Here is an 8447-nt window from a genome sequence, read left to right as displayed (position 1 = left end):
CCTGCTTGGACATGAAAACCTGCTGGGTGACCATGTACAAGTCACATACTCTCAGTCTCAGAAAACTTTGCCCCTGAGTGGCTATACGTTGAAAACAATTTGAAGGCATACAATGACAACAAATATTGATTTTAGCGAACTCCATCTGTATCCAGCACATTTGTTTTGATATCTCCACTTAGATTTTGCTAGAATGGATATAAACCAAGACTAGTCAGATGGTAACAAGTATTGCCATAGGACTCAATTTCTCAGAGGTGCTGAGTACTGAACATAAGAGATCTGGTTTTTGATGTTCGTCACCTGTAACAAACAAACACCTAATACCTAATCTATTGGAATGGACACAAATGCTGTGGTATTTCATATGGTTATTCCATATTTAAAAAATAAAAAACAAGTTACGTCAGCCTTAGCAAGTCTACAGTTTGAATGGTATTGGTGTCTTCTTCCCCACCTCTTTTACATCTTCTCTTCCACCAGTCTGGTTTTGCCATGACATTTTCATCTAAAATGCAAGCAAGTGTATGTTTTTTTCTGGACCATTGCTAAAAAAAGAAGAAGCATAGCTCTGTTATTAACCTCATTGTCCACCCTAAAGTCATTATAAAAATTTCAAATGTCACATTTGAAGTTGAAATGCTTAATTTCAAATGGGTAAAATAAATGCTTGTCTCACACTGACAATGGCTTATCCAGTTGTCTAAATAAAATGTTGGGGGAGGGGGAGAGAAGGTGTCTGATACCTTGTTGGAAAGCTTACCTTTTAAAATGCAGTATGATTGCCCAGTCCTAAAAAAATGTCCCCAAGCCCTTAACTTTTTTATGGGGGGGGGGGGGTCTCATGGTAGCCTCGGAAACAGTGGGTTTTGCCTTAAAACAAGATGGTGATGGTGTGGGGCTTCAAATCATTTCCAACGTATGGCACCCTAAGCTGAGCCTATCATGGAGTTTTCTTGATAAGATTTGTCCAGGGGCGATTGCCTTTGCCCTCCTCGGAGAGTGTGCATTGCATAAAGTTACGCAATGGGTTTCCACAGCTGAGTGGGAATTCAAATGCTGCTCTCCAGGGTCATCGTCCAATGATCAACTACAAACAAGGTAGAGATCCCCATTCTTGTTTTATCTAGAACCCTGCCACCCCATTTTTAAAAAATTGACTATAGTTAGTATGGGTTTTGGAGTTTGGAGGATTCATTGTTATTACTGTAGTTATTACATTTTTCTGGGTTGGTGTAACCAATAATGGATGCTAGTGGTAGAAAAGTGACTCCTCAGAACGTCCAGGGTTTGCTCACTCTTAATCTATAGCAAATGACAAGACAGGAAATACACAGTTGTTACCTGAGACATAGCAAAATATTCCCACACCTCCATGTAGAATTTAATGTTCTGTCTCAGGGTGGGTTGTATGTGATGATAGAACACACCAATACTTCATGGTGACATGCCTTTAAAGCAGCTCTTCCATGGGCCTGTTTCTGGAGAGGTAGACACAGCAGTGTTCTAAATCTGCACAGTAAGGAGAATAGCCTAGATCTGCATAAAAATAGTCACCGTTTGCATAATGTGACATGTTGGCATCATCTTGGCACAGAATGCAAGTGTTATCAAGGCAAATAGCTACCAGCCCTGCTGTCAGGTTGTTCTAGAAATTGTGATTATCAGCAATGCCAGTTGAACAAAAATTTGGAGGAAGGGTATCCATGTGCCATATTTTACAGGGACCAATCTGCTTATTTGACAGGCTGTTAAAAACGTTCATCTTTTTGAAAGTATCCTCTGCTTGAAGAACTCTCCCATCCAGTTGTATCTGGTAATCAGAATAAGCATCACCTTGTCAAACTTTCCCCTATTATGGTGATATATTTCTATTAAATTATAATAATCATTTCTAAATGTCACATACACATAAGCATATGGAAATCAACACCCCATTTTCTCCACTTCATTTTCAGTGATGCCTTGGCTTTTTCTGGGTAATGTTTAAGCAGCCACCCTTCCAAAATTCATCATTAATTGTTTGATTATTTCAGAGTAGTAAAACAACATTTTACATCAACACAGATAGAAGAAATAAAGAGATTGAGGTGCCCCCTTTCCCCCTCAAATAAGAAAATATTTGCATAGTGATCTAGCTATGAAAAGTGCTAAGCCCCTTGAGCAAATCACAATATTTTCATTTCTGGCATCTTCTGTTAACTACAACTACAAAACAGACAGCATTTTCTCACTGTCACTTCCTAGGTGAGATTCAGCAATGGGTGGCAGGGAATGCCAGCATCAATCCTGATGTAATGTGTGATTTCTTACATTAAAATTAAATTTAAGCTACCAACAATGAGCATACCTCATAAAGTATCAGAAGCATGTCTGGTGGAATGGGCACATTATGGGATTATGGAGGTGACATAGCATGTCCTCCAACTCTCTCGATTCAACAGGAACAGTCCCAACTACTTCTTTGTTGATCCACTTTTTCAGCTGCTATTAAAATGTTCCAGCTGTTCTCTCCCCCTGCTTGTCCTCAACTTACATCAGTTGCTGTAGACTTCATTCAAGGTACAAAAATAGTTTTAACTCCATTTACTAAGCAAAAGGGAGAGGTATGGGTGGAACCTTGGCCTTCCCAGTAAGCTCTGGCAAAAGTGAACTGTTGCGCCCTCTTCTTGCTTGTGCATTAATAATTTTTGCCATCATGACCACACTATGATGTTGCTTGGCCACACATGTCCAAGTTTTCCTCTCTGAAATGTTGGAGAGTATGACCTGTGTATCTTTGACCAGTAAGATTGGCATCATGAAGAGAAGAAATCGACTGTCAAACAAGATGTTGACTATTGAGGGGCATACATGTTCCCTGCCATTAGTCCAGATTTCCTGCACAATGTCAGTTCCTCACAGATATGTATCTCAGCAATCAGGCTTGCATATCTTCTAATGACTAGAACAAAACCAAAAAAGATGCAAGATTCATAGGTATGTGAAACCATGTTCTATAACAACTAGATATGGAGCATAATGTGGACAAAAATGACTCTGAGGGGGAATGATACCTGTTTTGGCTAGTTTGACCATGAGAAAGGATTACACTTTGGACCAGGTCTCCTTGAAAAGGCTTCAGCGAGATCACTGAGTTGGAGTATACTTACTAGCTGTTTTTACTAAATAGCTTTCTAGATTATAAACTACTGTTGTACGTAATGATTCTGTGGGGTAAATCCTGCAAAAGGTAGATCTAATATACTACTGAATCTGTGCACGTCTACTGTTGAACCAGCAAATGCAGATACCTGAATCCTGTTCTTTTGTGCCACTCTCTCAATGGTTACAAACGTCCCTGTTTAACTACTCCGTCAAAGCACTTGGGAGTTCTTAAGTACTATTCAATGTGATTGCTGAAACCCACTAGGATTAGGACAGAAATCACTAACACTGTATTATATTCAGCTCTTCACAAGTCCTATCTAGTAGCTAGCTACATAGGCATTGTTCTTGATTTTCAAACTCCTTGCAATGGATTAGTTTTCTGCTCTCCAAGAGTTCAAAAGGATCTCAGAATATTTTGTTGCATGCATGTTTTTAAAGTGCTGCTTGGAAACTGCCATGTGCCAAGCTGCACATCGTTGAAACAGTTGTTGAATGCTTCTGTTTGCTGTGTGTCAAGGATCACAGCAACCTAGCCTTCAATTGTCTGCTGAGATGTGGAGGAAGAAGCAATGTCAGCTCCAACAGTCTTGGCTATAACATCAATTTGGCTGTCAACCCTGCCTCCACAGGAAGCACTTGTGACAACAGTTCAGAGGTTCCAGCCATTATTAAGAGTGGAATAAGAGCATCGGGGAAAGGTGCCCAACTCATAATGATAAAAAGAAAGTACAAATGGAAAACTAGAATATTACACCCTCACCATATGATAACCCCACCAACATCTCTAACTCTTGGGCCCTTTCCACACAGCTGTACAAAATCTACATTGAACTTGATTATATGGCAATGTGGACTCAGATAATCCAGCTCAAAGCAGATATTGTGGATTATCTGCCTTGATATTCTAGGTTATATGGCTGTGTGGAAGGGCCCTTGGATTCTGTAGACATAGCATTCAGCATGTATAAATTGAGTAATAATAGCAGCCACCCCACAGCATCCCCCCCCCCCCAGTATCCAAGCAAAGGGTAAGCTATTAAAAGAAGTGTGACCTTTATTGAACTCTCTCAATCTGGAATCAATTTGGAATGCTAATCTATTTGGGAACATTATAATTTACAATCTGCCATGTAGATTGTTCACTGGTTGTGAAGTATTGACTAGTTTGTTGAACAGTGTGATTAGAATGTGGGCACTTCCAACAGGAAAATCTTTGTGCATTGCAGAACCACACAATGACCACTTTCTCTGTTGTTTCATGTTTTAATTTATTTTCTTCATAAAATCCATAAAACTTGACTTTGGCAGGTTTTATTTTCATATTCATTTATTACCCTTCTGCCAATTAGTTTCTGGGCAAGGTACGTACAAAGTATTGGCTGTTACCATTTAAACCTTACAATATTTTGCACCCACAATACCTACAGGATCTCTTCCTCCCGTATACCGTAATTCATCCCATACATTCTCGGGGAAAATTACTTCAGTCAGCCCCAGATTAGCAACTGTTAACCAGAAGACTCTTTCATCGGTCATCCCCAAATTGCAGAATGACCTAACAAAAGATCGCTGACAGTTAGATATACTATTTGCACTTAAACAGCATTAAAGAGCAGTTATTGATCTCTCCTGGTAGTCCTGTGCAGTTTGTTTTGAAATTATTAGTTTTGAAATTATGAATCGATTGCTTTTAATTAATATGCTTTTACAGGTGATGTTATGCCCCATTAGCTGATAATGTACATATTTTTAATTAATGGTTGGTTTTATAACTGTGTTTGTTTATTGCTGTATTTCAATCTCTTGTTCTCTGCCTCCATCCCTATGGAGAGGCAGGTAAGGAAAAAAAGGTTGTTACTTGCTATGTTTCTAAGACTCATCAAACAAGGCCATAATAAATAATTATGCCCCAAACAAATTATAGAAACAGTATATAATATTTCAGACAATGGCAATAACAACAACCTAGACAGATAATGACAAAAATAAGCATAACAATGCAGGGCTGAATAGAATTCCAGCACATCTGTCAGTAAATGTTTTTGTTTTAATTTGGAGTTTCTTGGGTATATTAGAGCCTCTATTTATGGTTTATGAGCTACTTGTTATAGGCGGATGATCTGAATCAGGTATTTAGCTTTATTATGTTTTTCAAACTATTTGCATAACCTGTTAGCTTTGGTTGGTGGGAGTATAGATAAAATAAGGTCTGTTTAAATTTCCATTTGTTTGCACAGGTTAATGGTATTAACATTGTTTGATATGTTATGTACTATTACTATCATTTGTTTGAGGCATCTTTATTTATTATAATTTATGGTATGAGCTTTTGGATTTGAAACATTTCCATGTTGTATTAGTTGATGTTCCTAACACTTGATATGTAGATATTGGGTTAGATCCAGCCTTAGTTAACACAAGTAGGCATGCACTACCCACTCTACAAGGAAGACCATTCAGACCCCCTAAGAACATGATCTCAGTAGCCAGGCACCCCTGCTGAAACAGTGACCGGCTAAGGTCAAATAAAGAATGTTGGAGTGCTGAAAACTAGGTAGATGTGTTGTTTTGGAAAATAGAACTACCTTTTTGTAATAGAGATGCTAAATAAAATTGTTGAATTCTTTAAAAAGTATAAATTTCATAAGGTGACATGGAATATATTCAAGCAACATATTTCATTCTCTGGAGTTTTGAAAGAAATACCATTGCTGAAATGAGGAAGAACACACAATCCTGCCATGCTTAACCTATAGCCACTACAACAGTATTTCAGATATCCTAAACACTAAGCTTAAAGTCTGATCAGAAACCAAGGTTCCATAATAGGAACCTTTCCTCTGCTAGGAAGATGTCTTGTTAACAACCTGATGACTGCTTGTTACCTTGTTCCAAGCTGACTGTTAAGAGATGCCCTCTAGATACCTAAAGAAGTCTCTTGAGTGCCAGCTGCCAGTGTTTGCTGGGTGATATAAGAGGGAGGGTGAGTGTGAAGAAATAGCAGGTCAGTTATTTTAGGAGCATACACACAAAGCAAGCTGAGTGTTAGGTAAAAAGTGTATGTTGTCTGGTCTCACTTATGTTCTTCTTATATATTTGTAAATCACGCAAAGATTATAAAATAGACCATACACCTCCAAGGCTCTCTCAAAAGAAAACAAACTTGACTTGACCTGCCTGGGATTTCTTACTGCTTGAGGAAGTGAGGCACATGCCACAATGATGTCTGGTCCAGCAGTGCATTTCCTTAAAGACAGGACCAGCTCAAAACATGTCTAGCCTGAGGCACAGCAGTCAGTAGCACAGTATCCTAAATAAAGTGAAGTTGCATCATACCCAAGGCCATGGAAGTTATTTTGAAACCTAGGGCAGAAAATTCCACACGCTCCTCTTCCCCTCCCTCCCAGTAGAAACAAAAAGTTCAAGAACTTGTGTGAAAAGAAATGTACAGCTCTTTCAAGAACTCTGACTGAGATATCCACAACAACCAGCATCATGGTAGGATCAAACCTCAGGGCACTTCCAGACATGACTAAAACCCGCAATGAAACAGGTTAAAGTAACCCACTTCAGCACGGGTTCTAGCCCTCACTTTTTCCCACAATCCTCCCAGGGTGGCTACATGCTATCCTTATTGAAATCGGAATAGCATGAAGCCACCCCAAAGCCCCCAATTTCCCCCCTAAAACTTAATGAAAAGGTCTCTGTGTTATGTCTTCCTCTTCTGCCTCTGAGGAGGAGTTGGAAGAGGAGAAAGCTGAAGAGGAAGGGGCTGTGGATTCTGGGCAGGTGGTTAGGTCTACTTGGGAGGAAGAAGAAGAGGGAGACATGCTGGTTGTTCTTACTTTTCAAGAACGCTGAAGAGAGCAACAAGCAAGGCATAGGTCAGCCAGGATTGCTGAAAGGGTTCGCAGAAATCAGACCACTCCCTAGAGACACAGGTGCTGTAGGCTGAGAGCTATAAATCAGGAGCAGCTGAAACAGCCATTGCTGGCAGCAGCCAATCCATCTAGCCTTGATCCTGCATCTGTACCACCCAGAAACCTTGTTTTTGTAGGTGTCTGTTGCCTGGAGAAGAAATTACCTAAGACTATTTTGCTCAGTCAAGAGACTTTTGCCTTGTTCTGTGAAATTGCCTTTTGTGAAATTGCTTTTGTGAATGTGATTTTGCTACAGTAGAGTCTCACTTATCCAACATTCGCTTATCCAACATTCTGGATTATCCAACGCATTTTTGTAGTCAATGTTTTCAATACATCGTGATATTTTGGTGCTAAATTTGTAAATACAGTAATTACTACGTAGCATTACTGCATATTGAACTACTTTTTCTTTCAAATTTGTTGTATAACATGATGTTTTGGTGCTTAATTTGTAAAATCATAACCTAATTTGAGGTTTAATAGGCTTCTCCTTAATCTCTCCTTATTATCCAACATATTCGCTTATCCAACGTTCTGCCGGCCCGTTTATGTTGGATAAGTGAGACTCTATTGTACTTTAAACTTTGCTGAAGTAAAGCTTTTAGAGTTCCTTTAAACTTGGTTTTAAAGCTATTCTTGGGGCAAAACTAGAACCCTGACTCCCATGAAGCCTCTCCTTGAGTCCTTCTGATGCAAGAAAATGACACCAGAGGAGATGGGGGGAGGGGGAGGAGAAAAATCCCCCATCACCTTACGCATCATTTTCTCGTGCCAGGAGGACGCAAGGAGAGGCTCTATGAGAGCCAGGGACATTTTCAGTTAGGAGGGAAATCAGAGGCTGGGGGGAGGGGATGGGCATCATCTGGGAGCCCAAAGGTGCTGTGGAGACTCACCCAAGGGAAACCCATGACATGTCCTGGTAGTGAGTCCTCACAGGCCTAGCACCCCATTAGATCTGGATCCAATGAGCTGTTTAATTAATGTGGAATAAACCAGGGAAACCTTGGTTTACTCCGCATTAATTTGCTTTTACCAGAGGTGTTGTTTGGATGCCTCTGGTAAACTGAGACAGGTCCCACATTTTGGGCCTGTCTGGATGGGCCCTCAGTAAAGATAAACTACAAACTGGTGCACTGAACCAAAATAGATGAAGAAAAAGCAAGATGTAGCTACCCAAAGCAATTCAAATGATTCCAAGATGTTTCTGGGACAGGGCCTTTTCAATAGTTGCAGCACCATCATTACATTGCATTTAGCATGAACCATTAAAGCCTCTTTCTGCTGATTTTCCCATATGTTGCTATTATTCCTTTTTTTTAAAATGACAGCCCTTTTGGATTCTCATTGGGTTGTATTATGGTTATGATACTATAA

General features: G+C 39.7%; 1 protein-coding gene across 2 annotated transcripts in view; it reads left to right on the top strand.

The window, feature by feature from the left end:
• The window catches only part of kcnj6 (potassium inwardly rectifying channel subfamily J member 6), a 173969-nt gene that overhangs the window by 78380 nt on the left and 87142 nt on the right, over positions 1–8447 (top strand). The gene's annotated exons all lie outside the window — the stretch shown is intronic.

This window comes from Anolis carolinensis, chromosome 3 (genome assembly GCF_035594765.1).
Source record: "Anolis carolinensis isolate JA03-04 chromosome 3, rAnoCar3.1.pri, whole genome shotgun sequence".
Taxonomy (NCBI): domain Eukaryota; kingdom Metazoa; phylum Chordata; class Lepidosauria; order Squamata; family Dactyloidae; genus Anolis; species Anolis carolinensis.
The sequence above is the reverse complement of the archived record's forward strand: the minus strand, read 5'-3'. Positions and strand labels throughout refer to the sequence as shown.